This window comes from Agelaius phoeniceus, chromosome 2, assembly GCF_051311805.1.
Source record: "Agelaius phoeniceus isolate bAgePho1 chromosome 2, bAgePho1.hap1, whole genome shotgun sequence".
Classification (NCBI taxonomy): domain Eukaryota; kingdom Metazoa; phylum Chordata; class Aves; order Passeriformes; family Icteridae; genus Agelaius; species Agelaius phoeniceus.
In genome coordinates this window covers 51,176,755-51,199,163 of record NC_135266.1, presented here as the reverse complement: position 1 = coordinate 51,199,163, position 22,409 = coordinate 51,176,755, and positions in this window count along the sequence as shown.

Genomic DNA, 22,409 nt, shown 5'->3' with positions numbered 1-22,409 from the left:
TGGAGAGGAAAAAAAAAAGAGGATAGGAGATTAAACACTACTTTAAATAAAGCTAAAAGTCAGCAAAAATAAGACTTAAACTAAATAGCATAAATTAATTTCATTATGAATTTTGCTACTGTAAAAGCAATAAGCAGTTCAGTCTAAGAGGGGCTGTGTACCCTGCAGAAGAATCGTGTTATGTATGCTCAGTTATAAATGAAAGTGAAGCCCTGGCACTCAGAAGAGGGGCACTGCTCTCCTGTGTGCTTTCATTGTATCTCACAACTTAGTGTATCATGTCATTTGCATTATGTAATGCCTAAAGAACCCCAAAATACTAATTCTCTTAAGACATTGCTGTTTATTTAAATACCTGATCCTGAGCATTTAAGAGGGTGATACCGGTTAATCTTCATGATTAATGATCCTAATGTCTGATTTCCTAGGTAGATGATTTTAGGCAGCATTTGTATTGAAAAAAAATACCACTCTCAACTGGCTTTTTGGTTGTACTTAGTAATGTATTGCTATTGTACTTAGCAAGGTTGCTATCATACAAAATGAATGAAAAGTGACAAAAAGCAGAGACTGAAGAAGAGCACTGGGAATTTTAAAAGATTTCAGTTTAGCACTACCATTTTTCTCTTTTGCTGTATTCTCACCAGCAGCTTAAACAACTACTGCAGGCAAGCCAGGTTGTGCAGGTGGAGGCGGTGTTTAGCAAGGCATGCTGCTTTGGTAAGTCACCTGTAAAACAAGATGATCTGCGATGTTTGGATAAATTCAGTTGTTTTTACTATTTCCTTTGTCACCTGCATTATCTGAAGTGCAGCATGGAGTATTTACCTATGAGTTAAGCAGTAAGTGTTTTGTCAGTATTCATGAAGCTGGAGTAGTCTTCCTGTGTGAATTACTTGTTAAAAGCACCTCTTTTTGTCAAGCAAATCAAGAAAAATCATGCCTACAATTTCTTTTCTGTGACACTCTGTAAAAAGGGAATATAAAATCAGGGAGTTACAGAAGTATATATGGATATGGTGGGGAGGGAGGAGTAGTCTGGAGAAGTTTCTCTGAAACTCAGAGAAGGTCCAGCCAGGATGCCAATGAGGTCATAAGAGAAACAGAACTGAGAAAGAATCTAGAAGCCTTACCAGAGACCTACTGCTTACCCCAACATTTCAAAATGGGGTTTTGACTTTGAGAAATAAGTACAAAAATGAATTATCTATACTCTGTGGTTCCCAAGGTATTTCAGAATGCCTTTAATGTTTCCACTCTAAAAGAGGGTTAGTTCTTTTCTCTGCACACTGCATTTCAAAGGCAGTCCCCTAGAGTGAGGTTCAGCTTTGGCTTCAAGCACAGAAATTTAGTTATGGGCATGTGAGTGAGGTGTCTTAACTTTCCATTGCAGCCAGTGGGGGTGGGTTTCGTGTTCCTCTGCAGGAGCCATTTGAGCCTTGTGCTTTCATACATCGAGAGGAGGCCTTTGAATGCAGCACCACGTGACTTCTGGAGAGACAGCCAGGGGCCAGGCAGTGTTAGCAAAGACAACTCCAATGGCACAAGATGCCTATTTAGGCAACTGAAGTTAACCCAATACACTCAAAGGAATTTGTACCCCAAAGTAGGCACTTTGGTTTGGTCAGCTGAGCAAGTCTGTGTGCTCCTGCTTGCACTGGCAAGACCTGCTGTGACCACAATATGTGGCTTGGACACCTGGTTCACACCAAGGTGTCTCTGCTCAGAACCTTAAATTCAGGCATTGATCTCTATGCTTACAGACCCAACTTACTTGACTAAATGCTTGTGGGTAGCATTGTGTGAGACAGCTGTACAGCACTGTCAGTTATCACATGGGACTCCTAAGTAAGACCCACATCTTTTGGAGAGGCAGCTAGTCCATGCACCCAGCCTGTCTGGAACTCTGTTGGAGCTCAGGACATCCCTCTGGCTGTCCTGGACTGCCAAGACCCCTGCCAGGGGGCTCAGAGACCCTGGCACAGGGTCCAAGACGTTTGTGGTTTTGATTATGACCCATGGAGCAAACCTTATATGAAGATCTGCAAGTCACTACAGTTTAAGTAGAATGATAGTGAATTTATCATGGGGTGAGAAATAGTTTTTTGGGTTTTTTAGAATGGGGGTTCAGGGGGCAAGATGGAGGAATCTGGGCGTGTCCAGCCTTTCTCTTTCTTCTTAGCCTCCATCTTCTGCTGTGATGTTGGCACTTTCAGATTGGTTTAGAGTAGAAGCTCACTGTCAAACATAGGTGATAGGTTTGGAAAGTAATTGTAAATATTGTACATGTAGTTTTTAGTATAAAAAGATAACACCGCCCTGGGGAGGCAGAGTGCCTCTGACTGTCTTGCTGAGAGGACCTTGGCTGGACAGGAGAAAGAATTTTATAGATAAGATACAATAAACAACCTTGAGACTGAGAAATGAGGAGCCCTGACTCCTTCTTCGAGCGCCGGGCTGGGAAAAGAGACTTTCTAACGTATCTTGGGGTCACTCTGACCAGCTAGAGAACCTGAGAGAACTCCTTTCCTCTGAAAGCTTGCCTCTGAAAACTCAGTTTGCCAATCATTTTTCTGAGAAAACACCCCTCTTTAAGATTACCTTTACCCATCCACAAAGATGTTTTTATATATATATATATATACTCAATCTTTTCTAAAAATTCAAAGCTATCTAAGTATGAAAGAACTAAAACAAGACCTTTCTTTTCCAGATTCTTTATTGCTATAGAAAGCAGACCTTTGTTAAATGGATGAAAAGGGCGGGGAAGGGAACCTGGGTGCCATTTAAGAAACTGAAAAATGTGATCATAAAGAACGTGTTGCTCTGTGAAGTTAAATGTTAATCAAAACCTTTACAAGACAGGGCCAAAAGCACTTACCTTGAGTGGTTTCATTCAGGAAAGGACTGCAAATGAAGGGTGAAGGAAAATCAGTGACAATAACAGTAAAATAAAAGCATACAGACACTGGGAAGAAGTCTGGGAAAAAATAACAAGCAAACATGCTTTTCTAAAAAGGCAACACAGAGAAAGAAAATCTGATATGTATAGAACTTATCCTCAGAGACTATTCACTCTTGAGCTTAACATAAATTTGAATGGAAGGGAGGGAGAAGACCCATCCCTAGCTGCAGAGATCTCCTACCACTTCCTTCCTTTATGATATTTCTTTATATCCATTCCCTCAGAGAAACCTTCTCACTGTTAGCTCAGAATTTCTCTTATTCTTCCACCTTTTTTACCTCTGAAAGTGAAAAAAACTTCCTCTACCTTCAGAGGACTTCTCTTATGTGACAGAAAGTTGGGTCATCTTTTTATTCTTTTCAATTTTTTATAAGAAGCTTGGCAGGCTTCACAGATTCTTTAAGTTTCAGGACTGTGAGAGAAGCAACTCAACCTTATGCTCTTGTGCCAAGATTGAATGTGCTTTTCCTGGTGCAGTTTTTAAGCCAGCCACTCGAATCCTCCAACCTTTTCACCTTTTCACATCAATATCAGCTTGAACTCTCAGCAGCCATAGATACTATCACAGGGCTGAAGGCAATAGAAGAGTTAAAGCATCTACAGCAGGACTTCAGTGGAATTGCATTGCCTGAGCCCAAACTGCTGATCCAAAATCCAGCTGTTATTCTGCTGCCTGGCTTGATTAGGTGCCTCCTTGTAGCGCTGTGAAATTCTTGAGACACTTAGAGCCAAATGAAAGAGCTCAATACCTTTCTTTTGTCCAAAGTAAGGGGAAGTTTGGGAAAGCAGGCTATGCTCCATCTACAAATGCTTGAGGGACCCAATATGTCAAATATTTTTGGAGTGTGCCAAATGGATTAGACCTCACAAAAATGCAATGGATGCTTTCCCTTGAAAAACAGCTGAAGAGGAGGCAGAAGTGTTTCCATGCCAAATAGACACACACGCATGCTTGCGCACCAGATACATCACCAAATGTTCAGGACACTCCCACCCCCAGGAATGGGGAATGTAACACTCTTCTCAGCCTGAAAAATTCAATGGGCATTAATTGTGTTTCACTCATTTAACTGTGTTCTGCTAGATATAGGGACCCAAGCCTACAGATTCCATTTTCCTGCTGATCACCACAGCCTCTGACTTACAATGTCATGATGTATCAATGCTCTTCCCTGCTTTGCTGAACAGAAGAATGGAAAATCCATCCATTCTGGTTAGTTATGTGACTGATTATTAGAACTCTTATTTATCAGGTGGGTGATGTGGGTTGCACTGTTTCCTGGGAGAAGATGGAACCTGAATCTTCAAATTGAAATGTGGACACCATACCTTATGTTAAAAGTGGGTGTTGGCACCACTTCTGTTGTGTTTTTAAAACAACAAAAAAACCCCAAACCAAAACAAAACCCCTATCAATCCAAACACATGAGTTCTGCTACATTTCCTCAAGAAGGAGTCAAGATACCATGTCTTTAAAAGACAGAGGAACTTTTCTATAGCCTCAACAAATCTAAGTTCTGTGTAGGGATGGATGTAAGGTGGTCTTGTGTTGTCAGTATTTCTTACTCCTTGGCTCTCAGTAGCTCCTCACTCAGGCTGCTGGCTGTTTGAGAACATTGTTGAGAAGTTCTTAAGGATTCCTGCCCGGTGAACAGCTGCTTAATATCGATTTTGAAGGCAAAAGCATGGACATGATGCATCTAAGTATGAAGTGACCATATTATTATCTACTCTTTCTTAAACTGTTTTTGTTACAAATGTTGCCCTAAATCTTCCTCTTTCTGCACATACTTCTTTTCTTCAAATCAAGGAAAGGAGATACTTCTTTGATCAGTCTCAATCCTCTCATAGATGTGCAGTCACCCTTCATTGCCATGTGACTTTGTGATGAGCTTTAATCGTCTTACCAGGTGGTCAACTGTTTGGTTACCGGCCCTGCTTGGGTGGTCTGGGCATGTCATGTGTATCCATCTGAACAACAAATTACCAAGGGATAACAATCCTCCACTGTTTGTCCTATATCAGTTCAAACAGGAAGTAAAACATCAGGAGGGGCACAGACCAACCTTATAATCAAAATACTTGCACAGAGACAGAAAACAGAAGAAAAATATTTATCAATGGTCCACTGTTTAGCTAATACTGCTTTTGAAATTAGTAATTACCTTCAAAATTTTGATATATTTTCATCTGATTTAATGTTGTTTTCTCTCTCTGAAGAATTTATGGTAATTTTCTACTGTACATTCTGAAAGGGCAGTTTCACCTTTATTGCCTTAGAAATTTGAATCTGAACTTAACCAGGGAGATCATCCCTCTGTATTTAAAATCTGACATCCCATGGGCTTTTTTCATTGTGTCCATCTGCTGACAGGAGGAGTTTTAGCTAGAGTTTGAGTTTGCATACTAGGGCATGTGGAGAAACAAATTACCAGGTAAGAAATTACCATTCTTCAGAGTTATCTGGTTTTTTATTTCCATTTTCTTTCCCAGTAAGAGGCACAAAGATAAGTGGCAGCACATGGCTTGTAGCTGCCCTATTATAGCAGCCCTCCCAGAGGCCAGTTCAAAAGTCATAGTTCTGATACTAGCTAATCTGGCAAGAGGATTTCAATGGGTGGATGAGAGAATAACATCTGCTTTTCAAATCTTACACTTGCCAACATAGGCATGTGAGGTTTTTTGTTGTTCCAAGAACCTCTCATGCATAGAGAAGGTAAAAGTCCTATGAATTGGAACCACCTGCTTGAACTAATGCTTTGGCAAGCTCCTGTGTTCCTGGAGCTGGTTCAGAGTACTCTGAGCTATGTGGAACGGGAAAAATCCACAAAAATTTCTTACCGCCCCATAAATATTTTTGATACTGTTGTGTTCACATGGGAAGAGTGTAGAGAACAAGCCTAGTAAGTGTGAAACACATACTGTGTCTGTGTGACCACTCCCTTTACTTCACAGTCTGTTGTATTCCTGTCTTAGACAAGAGAAACAGAGCTTAGTAATCAAGAGGGAAGCCACTTTCAGACTTGATGCTGCAAAGAGCACAGAGGATTCCTTTGCTGTTTTCCTGAATCACCTACTGCATGGTCTCAATATTTGTTTTGGAGAGCTGAACTGGATGATGTTGAAAGTTTCTGAGAGTCCTGTTATAGTTAGATTTGTGTATACAGCCTGTATACACCATACCACTTCAGTGTGAAGGGCTCCTTTTTAAACCAGAGGATTCTTAGGAACCTCTTAAAATGGCCTTGCTGAAGGATTGCTCATTTATCCTTCAAAAGAAAGACAATGGAATGTCCTCAAATACTTGTAAATTTCTGTTAAAATGGCAAAACTATGAAAAGAGCACATTTTCTGTACATTTTGTTTTCTCAAGCTGGATGAAAACCATATATACCACTCACAAAATCAAGGCATTATACCTCATCATTTACATAATTAAAAATTGAACCATATAAGTTCTTTTAACCATGGTGCTAAAATGTGCTGTAAGGTATTTAAAACAAACCAAAGGTCTCCTTGATCTGAGGACACTCATAGCCCTTTTTGTGGGAACTCAGCACATCCCTCTGGACGTCCAGAGTTGCTGAGAACCCCGTGGGGGGCTCGGAGACCCTGTCATGCTGCCTGGAACACCTGGTGGCTTGATTTTGATCCTTCCAGTGAATTGCCAGCTTGGCATGGGGATGTGAAAGCCACACAGGTTTGAATGGTGTAATAACAATGTGTTCACAGGGTGAAAATGTAGATTTTAGGATTTTTGGTATAAGGGTTATGGGGACAAGATGGAGGAATCAGGGCGTGTCTCGTCCTTCTTCTTTCTTCTTCTTGCTCTCCATTTTCTGCTGTGATGTTGGCACTTGGGGATTGGTTTAGAGTAGAAGTGCACTGTCTAACATAGGTGATAGGTATTGGGAATTAGAAGTAAATATCATATATGTAGTTTGTAGTATAAAAAGATGACACCGCCTCAGGGGCAGTGGAGAGTGCTTGTGACTGCCATGCTGAGTGGACCTCAGCTGGGCAGAAAGAAAATTTTGTAGATAAGAAATAATAAACAAACTGAAGACTGAAAAAGTGAAGAGTCCAGACTCATTCTTCAGAGCGCGCTGCCGCAAAACCACCCCACGCATCTCGGAGCAGAGACAGACAGCCGACCCGAGACCTTTTGAATGCTGACATGCCCGTAAATGCTCAATTTATGCAAAGTGAAATGTTCTTCAGAGAGAACTGGAAAGTCTAAGCCAGAATGCCATTGACTAGACTGGGTAGGATGTTTGCTAGGAGATTCAGATGGCTGCTCTGAATCAGGCATGAGAGATGTTAATGCCCATGTCTCTGTAGCTTTCAGTCAGGGCATGTTGTGTCATTACTTTTATGAATTTTTTAAGTGATGTGGACAGTCTTAGATTTTTCTCCTCAGTTTTCCTTGATTGGTCAGATTTTCTGCTGAGCTGCTCCACCAGCTGTAGAGGAAGTGCAGCTGAAATAGGTTTCTAACATTTGTGTCCAGATGCCTAAAGCTGTGTGATATTACTGCACGTTCTTGAGGATATCACACTTTCTTTTGTTAGAAATGCCTGTAATTAGAGTGATAACTCGGGGTCAATCAAAAAGTTTAATGTGACCTCAAAGTATTTGTATTTTAATTATGGAATTACTGTGGATTTTTTAGAAGGGTTACTTTAATCTCAGCTCATGTGTGCTTTTCAGCTTTCTGAGTATGAATAGACTCCAGCCCTGACTTTTTCCTTTGTCCTTTCTGGTGTATTTTCTGGATTTAAACTGTATGTTATTCCTTCTTTAAAGTGGATACTTATGATCTATCTTTCCTTGGCATTAGCACCAGCCCTGGCACTTTATAGTGCCTCAAGCATTTAATCACATCCTTCCTCTGAACTTTAATCTGGTGGGCATAATTTACCTCTCCAGGGAAAAGTTAAGTACATAAAACAATTTTAAAAAACATTGAGAGCCTGTTTGCCCTTAATTAGAAAGCACAAGGGATGTATGAACTCAGACAAAACAATAAGATTCATGTATGCCATTTTGACTTAATTTTGTTACCACTCTTGGGCATTCTTTGGAGGATGTGATCAACATCCTTCAGTGTATGCTAAATTTCTTTCCATGAGATACTTGCCAACCTACATCATGGAATAAGTCTATACCTCTGCTGGGGATATGGGTCATTTTCCATTCATGCAGTATGTTCATTCTTTCAGTCATTAAAATCGCCAGGTATCCTTTTTCTTCTAGGCACTATTTCTCTCTGTCAAATGACCAGCCATAACACTTTCTTTGTAGGTGGGTGAAGGCTATCTCCAGTTTGTGAATTGTTGGTCTCATCAAGTTCAGACTGGAAAAGCTGGTGCTTGCCTGAACAATAGTGATTTATTTTTTTTTTCCTGTGCTGGTAGTGTATTATATTTGCGGGGCTCCCCAGATGGAGGAGGAAATGATGAATCTGACTCCATGTTCTTAGAAGGCTAATATATTATTTTCTGACACTGTATTATATTAAAGAATACCATACTAAACTATACTAAAGAATACAGAAAGGACACTTACAGAAGGTTAAAAAGATAATAATGAAAACTTGTGACTCTTTCCAGAGCCTTGACACAGCTTGGCCGTAATTGGCCAATAAGACAAAACAATTCACATGAAACCAATGAAACCACCAATAAACGTTGGTAAACAATGTCCAAACACATTCCAAAACAGCAAATCAGGAGAAGCAAAACAGATAATTATTGTTTTCCTTTTTCTCTGAGGCTTCTCATCTTCCCAGGAGAAGAATCCTGGGCGAAGGGATTTTTCCAGAAAATATGACTGCCACAGTAGTATAATCATAGTTTAGCAGCTGTTGATTGTCAGCCTGTGCTAGAAGGTCTCTTGTCCAGATCTCTGGGTTTTAAATCAGTAGCAGGGCAAAAGATAGAAGGGGTTCTAAACACAGTCCACATTCAAATGATTTGCTCTCTGACATAGCACTCTTAATTCCCCTGGTATAGAAAGATTCCCAAGTTGTCTCACCTAGAGGTATTTTGCAGAGCTGCTGAGAATTGACAGTTCTCATGTTTTTCAGTTCATAGTATGGTATCTCAGCATACCTGAAAATTAGGGCAATGTTTTTTCTAGACGTCCATGTGAGAAGGGTCCACAACAAGGTCACTTCAACCATTTAACCTACCCATCATTGTAGTATTTTGAGTGCTGAAGTAATGATATGGTTACTTAGATACCTTGGATTACTTTAGAGGTTTGCTGAAATTAACTCCTTCCATCAGTGCAGAGATCAACTTGCTGAAGTTCTTAATTCAAGTGCAGATGCTTCTTGCATTGTGTGATAGTTGGAAGAATTTCTTAAAAATTATGTGTATACATTTAGGTTACTTTCACAGTGTAATGTCTATCTTTGATATCTAACGTTCCTCATAGATTATAGTCTTGGAACCTGTATTCATGAACATCTAAAAATGGTTAAAAAGACCCTGAAACTTCAATACAAAACTGGAAGTTAGTTCTTTAGAAAGAAAAGACCTTTACGAGATCATACTATAGTAAATATGCATAGAAATTTTCACAAAAAACAAACATAACTTACTGTTTCCTCTGCTGTTAAAAACAAAAAAAAATCTGATACAGAAGGAAAAATAAATGTATTACTACATTTTAATTTAGAATTTATCTATATCTTTCTTCAGTACCCACACAAATGATACTGAAGAAACCAAACACACACATGCAGAGGACTATGATTTAATGCCTGGAATAATCAGAAAAAATATCCTGCCATCTCCAATCAAGTTTAGCCTGTATATTATGGTGAAATTCTGCAAGAAAAAACAAAGAAGCTGTCATCACATCTAATGGCTTTCTTACATTCAGAATCCCCTCTGGAATAATAATTACATCAGTGCATCCGTACTGATGTGTCTGTGCTCTGCCTGCTCCCACTGTGCTGCCTGCACTGTTAGATGTTACCTGTGATTTATGTCAGGCCTCTGTAGCGTGCTGTGCTGCATTGGTGGCTGCACATTTCCATATGGATGGGCATCCCGCCGTTCCTGGCACTGCTCCCGGGCCCTGCTGAATTCCAGGCCAGCTTTATACTAGACTGCAAGGTATGTTCAGAGGCATGGGGAATTGTGGGGATGGGAATCAATTGCTTGTAATTGAGTTCTGCTGTATCTCACGACTCACTTAGCTGATCAAACAGTATGTCCAAGCACACATAGATATACATATACATTAATTTTATTTTTTTTTTTAACCCAGGCACATATCCATGGGTAAACTTTCACCGCAAGCAGCTTTGTGTGCAGATCTGAATATTCTAACTTGTGTACCTGAAGAGGTTTTTAGATATTAAGTAAAGTGTTTCAAGTTCTTACCAAGTTCATTGTGTTTTAGGAAGTTGTAAGTCAAGGTCCCTCATTAAGAGTGGGGAATCCACTGGAATCAGTAATTTAGGTCATGCTAAATAAAATGACATCTGCTTGACAATCCTGGATTTTTTTTTAATGCCTTAAAAAACTTAATGGAAGGTGTACACTAGCTTTGGGCTAATAGTGGCATTAGTCCTTAATGATAAAGAGCAATTACTTTTATTACTACAGCTATTTTTGTTGTTGTTGTTGTTGTATTACCTAGAAATCTTTCTTTCTAACACGTTTACATGTTTGAATGATGGTCTCCTTCCTTATGTCACCTGACTATTGCAATACAGACATTGCACAATACTCACCTTGTTACCAGTATGCTATTCTTCTGTCTTGAGAATGCAAATTCCAGGAACCAGGGAGAAAGCAACACTGCAAAGGATTGCAGTCATCACAGGAATGGTGTGGTTTGTGTCCTTTAGCTAAATGAATTGGTCTTGAGAAACCCAAGCTTATATGTTCCCGATTTTATTTCTGGTGGGAGGATGGAGGCTGGCATTTCTAGTGCTGCAGGGACTTATAAAAAATATTAAGACAGTGAGCAAGTTAGGAATCGACTGGAAATTGTTCCTGGCACATCTTACATTTTTTTCCATGATAGCAATGTATCAAAACAAGTCAGCTGTGCTATACCAGGAATCACACTCAACTTGATAACAGGCCTCTAGTCAGACAACATCATCTGGTAAAATTTGTCTTCGGCCACAGATGCCTCAGAGGGAATGTTTTATATTGACAACTTCAGCATGAGCAAGGAAGCAGCAACACTGTATAGTTTGAGCATTGTATGTTATATTTTCTTTGATTTAGCCTCCACATCCCTCACCCTGTAATTGCTTTCTGCTTTTGGTTTGGTGATGATCCAGGTTACATAAAGACTGTTTGACTGGAAAGATTTGGATGAACTCCCAGTGTCTGAAAGGTAATCTATGTGAAATGGCAGGAAACAATTTTTTCTCCCCCCTGACTTCTTCAGCAAACGAAGTAAACCTTTTGCTTCATTGGTTTCCACCCTCCTTGTGTCTGCCAGAGTGACTAATCATAGCAACAAAGTGGCTTCCCAGCACCTTCACTCTCCTCATTAAACATCCACCACTGTCCTCTGAAAACTTTTACCAGATTCACTGTGGAGCTTCCTTTTGTAGCTGGAAAAGACATTTTATTCATCTACAGTTCTGTCTTGCTTAATTTACTGCAGTGTTCACTGTAACAAATCACTGCTGCAAAGCATGTTTTCCAGGTAAGGAACCTGTCATCTTATCTCTGCTACAACACCTAAAAAGGCTTCTCCTTCTCCACTGGGTGTGAGTAGCACATTATTTTGCCCTCAGCTTCTCTGTCTGATCCTGCAGGCTTATGCATACATTTTGAATTCATAGTACTATAAGTAGACGTGCCTCCTGTTGATAGATTAACAGTTTCAAATCCAGAAATCCCTAATTGCTTTTCCAGACAGCACTGCTTATCCGAAGTTGAGCAGAGCTCCAAGGAGTAATCTATGAAGCAATCAGTGGTGCTGTTTCATAATAAATCCATTTGTAAGCAGTTTGCTCCTGGTTCACGAGTGCCATGACTTCCATGGTAACATGTTTGTCCTTGTGCTGTTGGCATGATGCTGTGTCAGATCGATGGGGCTGAATGCCCATTTTGCACACCAGTTTGACTTCAAATGAAACTCAGTGTTATGGGAATACTTACATATTTCTATTGCAGAAGTGCTTTTTAAAGCTGCTTAAACAAACTAGCTGTGCAGCTTAAATGTGTGCAGTTCTGCAGACAGAGTGCAGAAGGGGAAAGCTTCAGATTTGATGAAGCTCTTTAGATGTAACATTAATGTCTTGTACGTTCAAATGCAGTCCACAATTCACTGCCAAACATTGCAGCAAGCTGCATGAAGAGTCAAGAGTTTATTTCACAACAGGAGAGGCCATTCACAGTTTCTATTTCCATTTTTTTATTCTAACTGGACGACTACTGAATGCAAATACCAAAGAGTATTGGATCATTTTGGTTTTGCAAAAGAACTGTCACTGTTCAGTGGTGACCTAATGCAGAAATGCTGCTTCACATTTCTCTGCACTACCTCTTTCCTTAGCGATGGTGTAGTCCATAAAGGGAGTGAGAGGGATAATAAGTTCTCTTTCTTTTCTGGCACTGGCTTCATTGGCTTTCTTTTAATCCAGGATGTGAATAGTAGATATGGTTAGGAAAATGTTCATGTTGATTATTATGAGGTAATTTTAAATAGTCTTCTTATTTCCAGACTTCTTTTTCATCCTACACACTCAGGTTGTATTTGAATCCCATCTCACCTTCATTTATTTTGTCCTTTTTAAAATAGGTTTCAAAAAAATCCCTGTCTCCTACAGAAGCACAGTGTAATTTAATTAATTGTGTAAAAAAGTCAAGATTTACAGCAATGAGCATAAACCCCCAAAATAAAGTTCTATGGGAATGACTAGTTCATGGAGAGAAAAAATAAGGAAGTTAGCTTCACCCCACCACAACTTAGGAAAAAACTTTTTGCTGAACAAATTTTTGCAAAAAGTTAAGCCTAAAGTACTTTATCTGTCACAAAAGTCAAACTTTTGTAGAAGGATTTAATTCTTAAGTATCTATATATATGCATGATTACATTTTGTCTAAAATGATGAAAAGAATAAAAAAATCATAGCATAATCAAGCCTTCCTTCCTTCCTTCCTTCCTTCCTTCCTTCCTTCCTTCCTTCCTTCCTTCCTTCCTTCCTTCCTTCCTTCCTTCCTTCCTTCCTTCCTTCCTTCCTTCCTTCCTTCCTTCCTTCCTTCCTTCCTTCCTTCCTTCCTTCCTTCCTTCCTTCCTTCCTTCCTTCCTTCCTTCCTTCCTTCCTTCCTTCCTTCCTTCCTTCCTTCCTTCCTTCCTTCCTTCCTTCCTTCCTTCCTTCCTTCCTTCCTTCCTTCCTTCCTTCCTTCCTTCCTTCCTTCCTTCCTTCCTTCCTTCCTTCCTTCCTTCCTTCCTTCCTTCCTTCCTTCCTTCCTTCCTTCCTTCCTTCCTTCCTTCCTTTTTCCCCTTGTCTCCTTTCTCTTTTTTCAGAGTGAAGTTTCTATATGTTAAAAGTCTGCCATAGAAAGTTTCAGTTTTGAATAAAGAGTGCTTTTTTATTGGAAGATTTTGAACTCCTTCAACCCAGAACGAAGTTAATAAATTTTCAAAGCAGAGCTTGTGTAGTGTTCCATAAATAAAGCTCAGGGCAAGGGAATGTACTGCAAATATTGAATAAATAGCTGCTTATTCATTTTAAAGAAACCATCTGCTTTAACAGGGAAAGGTCTTGTAGAAAAAAACCCTATCTTTAATGGTTGAGAGGGACTGAACATGTAAACATTGTGCGGAATTAATGATGACATTTTCTAACTTTTAAGAGCTGTACTTCATAACCTTTATTTTAATATGGTTCTGTATAAAGTGTGCATATATGTACTTATACATACTTACATATTTATGTACATGTTTCAAATGTGAATCACCTGCCATGCCATGTATACAAAAGTGGGCTCTTCCCACTGCCTTGTTCCGTGCAGCTGAACCTAAGTGCCACGAGGGCTGCAGGGAGAAAGGTGAAGGCTTAGGTCTCACTGAGAATGGTGATCCAGTCTGAGGCAGCAGGGAGGATGTGTGCTACAGACAGTAAAAGGGCCCTGGATGTGTTATTTTTCGCCGAGATATGAAAGAACTGGGGTCTCAAACACTGAGTAACTGAGTAGTTCTGGAAGCCACAGTGCAGTGGCTGCTGTTTCCTAGGGGCAAAGAGGCAGTGCATTTCTCTTTGTAGCTCACACTGGATAGTGATGGTGTACACCATTTTTATCTGTCTCCTTTGTGGCACACCATTCAACAGTGTGCAACAGTGACAAGTCTCTGTTTCCTACTCATCAACAAAACAGTAGGAAATAACACTGATCACACTAAAAAAAGGCATTAGGTACATATCATCCAGGATACTGCTTCTTACAGAAGTCTAGGGAAGTAATTTTTAAAAAGGAATGAGAATGAACAGTCTTGAGTATGCTATCTCACCAGTGGCTTAGGAATATCCTGAGGCAGGCTACACGTCATACCTGTTGCATCTGATACTCACTGGTGGAAGCATGAATATGTCTGATGATCTTTGGAATCTGTCATAACATCCATCATTGTTTAGCACCCAGCCTTCCTGAGGGAGCAAATTCCTCAATGCCCCATGTATTGTATGAGAAAGGGCATCCTCTTTTTGGTTTGAATTTCTTGCCTTATTACACAGAACATAAAGCTGGCAGAAATGTGGATTGTCCTCCTGTGGTATTTGTGAGGATCCATAGGATGAGGTAAGAGATGAGAATTTGACTCCATGTTCTCAGAAGGCTGATTTATTATTTTGTAATATTATATTATATTATATTAAAGAATGGTATACTAAAACTATACTAAAGAAAGAGAAAGGATACATCAGAAGGCTTAGCAAGAAGAATAATAAAAACTCGTCACTGACTCAGAGAGTCTGACACAGTTGGCTGTGATTGGCCATTAAGAAAAAACAATTCACATGGAACTAATCAAACATTCACCTATTGGTAAACAATGTCCAAGCCACATTCCAAAGCAGCAAACACAGGAGCAGCAATCAGGTAATTATTGTTTTCATTCCTCTCTGAGGCTTCTCAGCTTCCCAGGAGAAAATCCCAGGCAAAGAGGATTTTTCAGAAAATATCATGGTGACATCCTGCTACCAGTGGTGACTGTGAGGGTGTTTAGGCACACAGGGAAATGTGGAATTTCAGTGTGATGTGTCACCTCACACCACAGCCAGTAAAACACATTCCAGCACTGTAAGTGAGGTCCTTTACTGTGTATCACCTTCAGATGGGTCTTTTTGAAGTGGACAAGTCCCAATCTTTTTCACTCCTACTCCACATGCAAGCTTGTATGTCTAATTTATAGCATACTTTCCTAAAGTGGGTTTATGTGCTCTAATTGCCAGTTCATCCATTATTTTCTTCTTGATAATATTTAAATTGATCAAGCACTACCAAATCTGACACAGGGGTAATGATCTCATAAAAATTATACCTTTCATAACTACCGGCGGTTGACTTTTGGTAGACTCAAACTGAGTCTCCACTTTGACAAGAATTTTCATTTTAAACTGACAATGTCACTGAAAGCATTCCTTCCCTCCCAGACCTTGAATTACCAGTGAACCAGACTGGGAAAGCAAGCCAACTAAACCAAAATAGTAGTAGACAAAAAAATGGAGAAAAAATGCATTAGTGCTTACATGGGTACACACTAAAAGGGCTTCTCCTGCTTCTTCCTCCTGGGTCACCTGATGCTGTTCAGAAAGATTGCTGAAGGAGAGCCCCAGGAAAGGCCCTCAGCCCAAATTCAGCACTAAACTGCTCCATTTCACCTGACAAGTGGCCAGTCACTGGGGACATTACCCTGTGGCTTCAGCAACACAGCTCTGCTGCCTCATGTCAGAGACAGCAGCCTGGATATAGGGTGAGGAGATTAGGAAATAGGCAGAGGAGAATATGGAGGCACAGAAGACAAATCCATGGGAAATGAGGCTTTGCTAGCTCTGCTGTTGTTGGAACAGTGTGTTGCCCATCTACTCAGGCTGTTGTGCCACCAGAGGTGTATGGGGAAAGAAAACAGGCATGATAATTACTGTTCACTATGCCATACTTGTCTGTTTTCCTACTATTCTGTTGTTTATTGTAGTTTTTTACCAGTTTGTCTGATACTGTATTAAATATATTCCTCTGTACCTCCCAAGATCATCCTTGGACTTCTTTGAAATAAACATGATCCCATGTCAGCAAAGACATTTCCTGTCTCAGCTGGAACCAGATGTCTCAGTTGTTTTTATACTTATGGAGGATTTAAGTGAATGTGTTGAGAAGTACTATTATTTTAAATACAATGCTCTTTAACAACTAGAATTTTGCAATAAATGCAGCAGAAACAAATCCATAAAAAAACCAAAAATATGTTTCTGTGATAAGGCAGGAAAAACAGTAAAATTTTGCATATTTCCTATGCATATGTGTAATTGCAAAACACATCACTATGCAGGGGACCTAGCTGTGTGTTTCTTATAAGAGGCATTGTAGAGGAGAAAGTTAGCAGCAGCAATGGTCTTAAAAAATGCATTTTGAAGAGTCCTAAATGAATATTTAGACATCATTCACCAAATGGTGGCTGTATTTTTTTAAAAAGTAGTTTCATAAAAGTCATCTATATGTGTTTTGCACTAGTTGAGTTTTGGATTGTTGTTGTTGATGATGATGACTGATTTAGCTATTTTAACAGTCTGTTATTCTGGTAACTAAAATATATTTAGGAGTGATAAAAATTTTCTTGACATTAAAATTAATCTTTTTTCACCCAAAGTACCTCTTAGAAATTGTTTTCTAGCCTTGCATTGATATGTAAGATGAGAGGATGCTTACACAATTTTTATTGAATTGCTCATTCTTTACTACTTTGTCACTGCACATCAAGCTTTGATTATATCTACATGGATAACTGCATGCAACATTTTGGAAAAGCTGGATGGTCTGTGTGGCTTGTCCTTGGATGAATCAAATTGCTGTCACTGAAAACAGAGACAGCTCATGCCTGTTTCCCTGTGCTAAGCAAATTCCCTGTCTGCCACACTTTTGTCATGACCAAAGTCATATTGATGTTAGTTGTTTACACAATAGCTGATCTCAAGATGTCATATTGAAGCTGGGAAATTTCCTTTCACAAAAATGGTGACAGCCATATATTGATTTAATTGGAGTATATTTGGTGTATGTGATTATCATACAATGGGTGAACCTGGATCCATTAATGATTCAACACTTCCCAGATACCCTTGATAAAGAAGACTTTGTTAAAGGATGTATACCATGTGGTCACATGATTTTTTAATGGGCTTTATGTCATTAGTCTAAATGCAAGAAAGTTGAATTAGCAAAAAATCCATACGTATGGCAAGAAGAATGAAGAACTAATAGAGGCAGCTCATCATAGCCAACTCTCTGAAGGACTGCATATTTATGCTAACTTCTAACATTCAGTAAATAACACAGAATCTGCATGGATTGAAGCTCCAAGGTGAAACCAGGAAATGTCACATTTGAACTGTTTTGTTGATCCCTGTACCCTCTCAAGTCTGACCATGACACACCTTAGGAGATGAGAGGGTCTCAGGACAGGAACACAGTCATAATGAGCGATGCTAATTACCTCTGTGAGATCTGGATAAATCTTTCTTCAGAGTCTGATGCAGAGACTTAATTTTTAGCCATCATCAGATTGACAGCAGCAAATGGCAGCCAGTGAGGAAATGCACAAGTGGTCATGCTGATGTGCCGGCAGGTCCTGGTGCGAAGTACTGCTGTCCAAGGACTCTTTGTACCAGAGATTATAAGGCACATGGCTTCAGGAATGACACAAGTGGACAAAACAAAGCAAGACCCCTCAAACACCACCACTGTGTTTTAATTTCCAAAACTAGCAAATAAAAAAAAAAAATTAAAAAAATCTTGCTTAAATGGAATTAGAAGAGGCTAAAAAAAGGTATAAATGTACAGATATGTCCAGCTTTGTTGAAAACTACCATGTTGAAATTTCAGAGGAAATGCACATCAAACCTTAACAAATATTATGCCAAAACAATGAAGAAAAAATAAGATCCAATAAAATTTAGACCATTGTGAGTAGCAAGTGACTTAAAAGGTAAAAAGACTATTCAGTTAACTGTCCATCATTCCAGGAACTATGTATTCTCATGCGAGGAATAAGTCATTCATCATTCAAAGATTGAACTATATGCTTCCTACCTGAATAAGGAACTATGGAAATATATAAAATATGGCAAATTAAAAATCAAAATGCAGTCAGATAAAAAATATTTTGGGTAAAGAATTGCTTGAGAACTAATAAATAAATGCAATTTAGTAAATAAATCCTTTGGACACAAATCATGTACATAAAGTTTTCAAGAAGCTGTTGGCTGCAAGGCTAATAGATGGCCAAAGTGTAAACAATGTGCTTATAGACCACTTTCCTGGAGAAGACCAAACAAATGAATTAATGAACTCTTGACATTTTTGTTTGCCATGAAGGACCTGAAAAATTTGTTTCATGCAAAGAAAACCATCTTCATCAGAGACAATTCAAAAATCTGTCAGACGTCATAAATTAGTCCAGAACAGAGGGTGTTGCACTCTATAGACTCCTACAGCACTCTTGTGGAGAGGCACTATGACATGCTAGGGCTGTTTGCTTTTCAAAAAAAAAAAATTTAGAAAGATATCTGAGTGTTTTTATAGTAATCTATGTTGACTTTGTGAAGTCTATTTTGACTATTTTGACCTTTGCAGAACAGATCAGAAGAGGGAACAGCAAGGAATTCCAGCTGGAAGGGCTAGCAGCAAAGGGAGAAGAGATTGAAGGGAGACTTTTGATTGGTATATAATGCAGGTAGAAAACATTTGACAGTTACACAGCATGTTAGGGATTGAAATAGACAAATGATAATGGGTTTAGGTGAAGGAAAACAGAAGGATGCAGTTAGTTAGACAGGTTCAAAATAAGATATCTATGCCTTAAAGACAGCTTGCTCTGGATTTTTAAATCTATGAAATCCTGTCTCTGAAAGTCTAACACATGATGGTTCTTACCAGTGGATCCACTAGCTCTCCTCTCTGACCGTTTCATTCATATATTCAAGGCTTCTTTGAGAATGTAAACATGCTAAGGATTACTCTGTATATAAGATCTTAATATTTGATGTACAACTAAGGTGACTATAGCTACATGGATTTTATAGATGGTGATTAAACTGGGATGGAAGGATGGGCAGTTTAACTAGAAAAGTTTAAAATACTCATAACCTCAGCTCCAGACTGAGCTGCAGCAGCAGCGGGATGAAGAAATGTGTTTCTCAAGAGCTTTTCAGAACATACCAGCTCTGAGCTAATTTATAGATTAGGCAACCTCACAACCTAACTAAAGAAATAGAGAAAGATTCTGATCATTGTTTCACCTATTAATGATTACTTTCCACTACTGCAAGATCACATTTTAATTTTTACCTACATAGAGTGAGGTTAGATCTTCTCCTTGAGCTTATTGAGTGTCTTTATATGAGCTTGTCATTGGTGACTCCCCCACATCCCGAGTCATTGCAGAGATCCAAGCCCTCTAGGGCATGCTACTTATTTCAGCCTAAACCAGATATTTTCACTAGAGGAATCATGCTGTAGTGTTTATTTCTCTGTTGGCTCTACAGGATACTAAAATAACAAGCTCATATCCAGCTTTCTAGGCTGCAAATATCCAAAGTAACATGAAATTAACCTTATTCTGAATATGAGTATCTCATACACACAAAATTTTCAGGGTGTCCCAGTCTTGGAAATTGCATATGAAGGTTACCTTGAAACTCAAAACAGGTTTTCATCCAGAGTGTGTGGAAGAGTCTTTTGACCTGGGCAAAATATATACTGAAATGGGCTACCCTGGCTGGATACCAGGTACCCACCAAAGTCACTGAATAACTTCCCTCAGCTGAACAGGAGAGAGAAAATGTAACAGAAGATTTGTGGGTGAAGATAAAGATGGGGAGACCACTCAGCAATTAATGTCACAATTATTTGGGGAGAAAATATCTCAATATATTACCAATCAAATCAAAGTATGATAATAAGAAAGAAGCACAAATCTCAAAAACACCTATTCCCCATCCCTCCCTTCACCCAGGGCTTAAGTTTACTTCCAAGTTCTCTGCCTCCTACTCCCAAGAGACACAAGGGTACCAGGAATTATGACTATGGTTAGATCACACGTTGATCTGCTGCTGCCTACCCCTCAGGGGGAGGGAGGACCCCTCACACTCTTCTGCTGCTCTAGGGTGGGGCCCCTCCCATGGGAAACAGCCCTCCATGAGCTTCCCCAGCATGGGGCCTTCCCAGGAGTGGAATTCCTTATGAACTGCCCCAGTGTGAATCCCTTCAGGAACAGGCTGCTCCAGCAGGGCACCGCTGCTGAAGTCCTGCCTGCCAACCTGCTCCTCTGTGGATCCTCTCTTCCAGTGGTGTGGCCAGGACCTGCTCCAGAGCAGGCTTCCCATGTGGCTAAAGCCTCCTTTGGGCCTCCACCTGCTCCAGCACGCCTGCAGAGCTGTTTCTCTCATGTGTCTTCATTCCTCTCTCCTGGCTGCTATTTTGCAGGGCTTTTTTCCCCTCCTTCTTAACTCTGTTACCCTAGAGGTGTTATCACCAGCAGTGATTGTCTCAACCTTGGTCAGCCATGGGCCTGTCCTGGAGCCACCTGGCATTGGCACTGCTGGACATGGGGGAGGCTTCCCACAGAGCCACCCCTGTAGCCCCTCTGCTACCAAAACCTGGCCATGCAAACCCAGTACATCTACCTCCATGAAAAAGGCTGCTTGAGGAAATTTCTTTTGTAAGCAACAAAAAGAAAATAATTTTTAATTTTCAGAATTGCATCCTCTTTTCACAGTATCACTGACAATATTAGCATTAAGGAGGCTCAGAGCATGATGCAGATGTCTTGAGTTCAAGCCCTGCTGCCCATGGTTTTTTTCTGATTGTGTGTCTGCAGGGGCTCTTCACAAATTCTGTGAAAATGTTACTGAAATACTGAACATTATGGATACATGAGTCCATCTCACCTTTCATCTCAGATTTCTACTCACTTTCTTATCCAGGGGAGAGATTATTATGTCAATGAAAATGAGATACATCTTGACCATACTGTGTTATTCTCGCCCTCAGAAGTACAATAAAGTACAGTAAAGCTAAAGTACAGTACCAACTGGAGTTGGTACAAACACAGGGCCCTCTTTAGTTAAGCTAAAATCTGAAAAGGAAGAGTAAGTCATTGTTACTGTATTTATGGTGTGCTTATAATTGGTTCACTTGAAGTACAAGTGATTTTTTACTATTATCCTTATTAATAACACATTGACTTGTAGACGTTCCTAGGTCAGTGCTTTTATGGGACCATGGAAAATTCTGCACCTAAACATTCACCTAAATATTTCTCAAGCTCTTTGTGCCTACACTTCATATTTTATATCACATGGCACAACTGCCTTATCTATGAGCCTAGTCTAATACGTAGCCATCAAGGTGGGTTCCTAGAGGAGAGAAATAGCTGCGTGGAGACTACCAGTATGGATAATGGGATTTTTTAACAGGATGCCCAAATCACCAATCTATAGGATCTAATGCCACATTTTTTGTCTTATCTTGGGAGATTGAATTGTATTTAGAACAGCTCAGTCCCTCACTCTAAGATTTTAGAGCAGCTGGTATCACTGGGCAATCAATGAAGGGGCCTCCTAATTATTGCTTTATTGAAAATAAAGAAAATGCTGCTAACAGTAAGTCAATGAAATCCATGTATCTGTTTTTATTTACTAGATCCTCAGAAAGTTTTAACGTAGGATGTTGAAGATAAAATTTGTACTACACATTGATATGGGATACACCCCTGCTTTCTTCACATTTCAAGTCAGTTCAGTGTCACAGACTCTCCCATACACTGGCTGTAAACCAGTGATAACTCATAAGGACAGAAAAAAACCCCAAAATTCTCACCTTCAAAAAAGAAAGTGAGCAAAGAAATTGTTTTATCTCATCTTATGTTTGGAATTTCCTTATTTATTATTAAATTCTTTAGATTTTAAGTGTATTGTGCTTTACATGTAATCACTCTAGAGAATATAAACACTGAAAAGCATTTGCTGATTTGTGCTGAACTATGAAATGTTTTATTCTATTTTATTGAAATTGGGTTAAAAAAATAAATATTAAGAACCCCATATAGCAAACAATCCATGTGTGAAAGCTAATAAAAAGCTTTAATGCTTGGACTATCATCTTCCATGGTATCACACACACTTCTATTATACAGAAGCCAGAACTGGAGTTTTAACTTAAGCATTAGCTCAAATGGATAT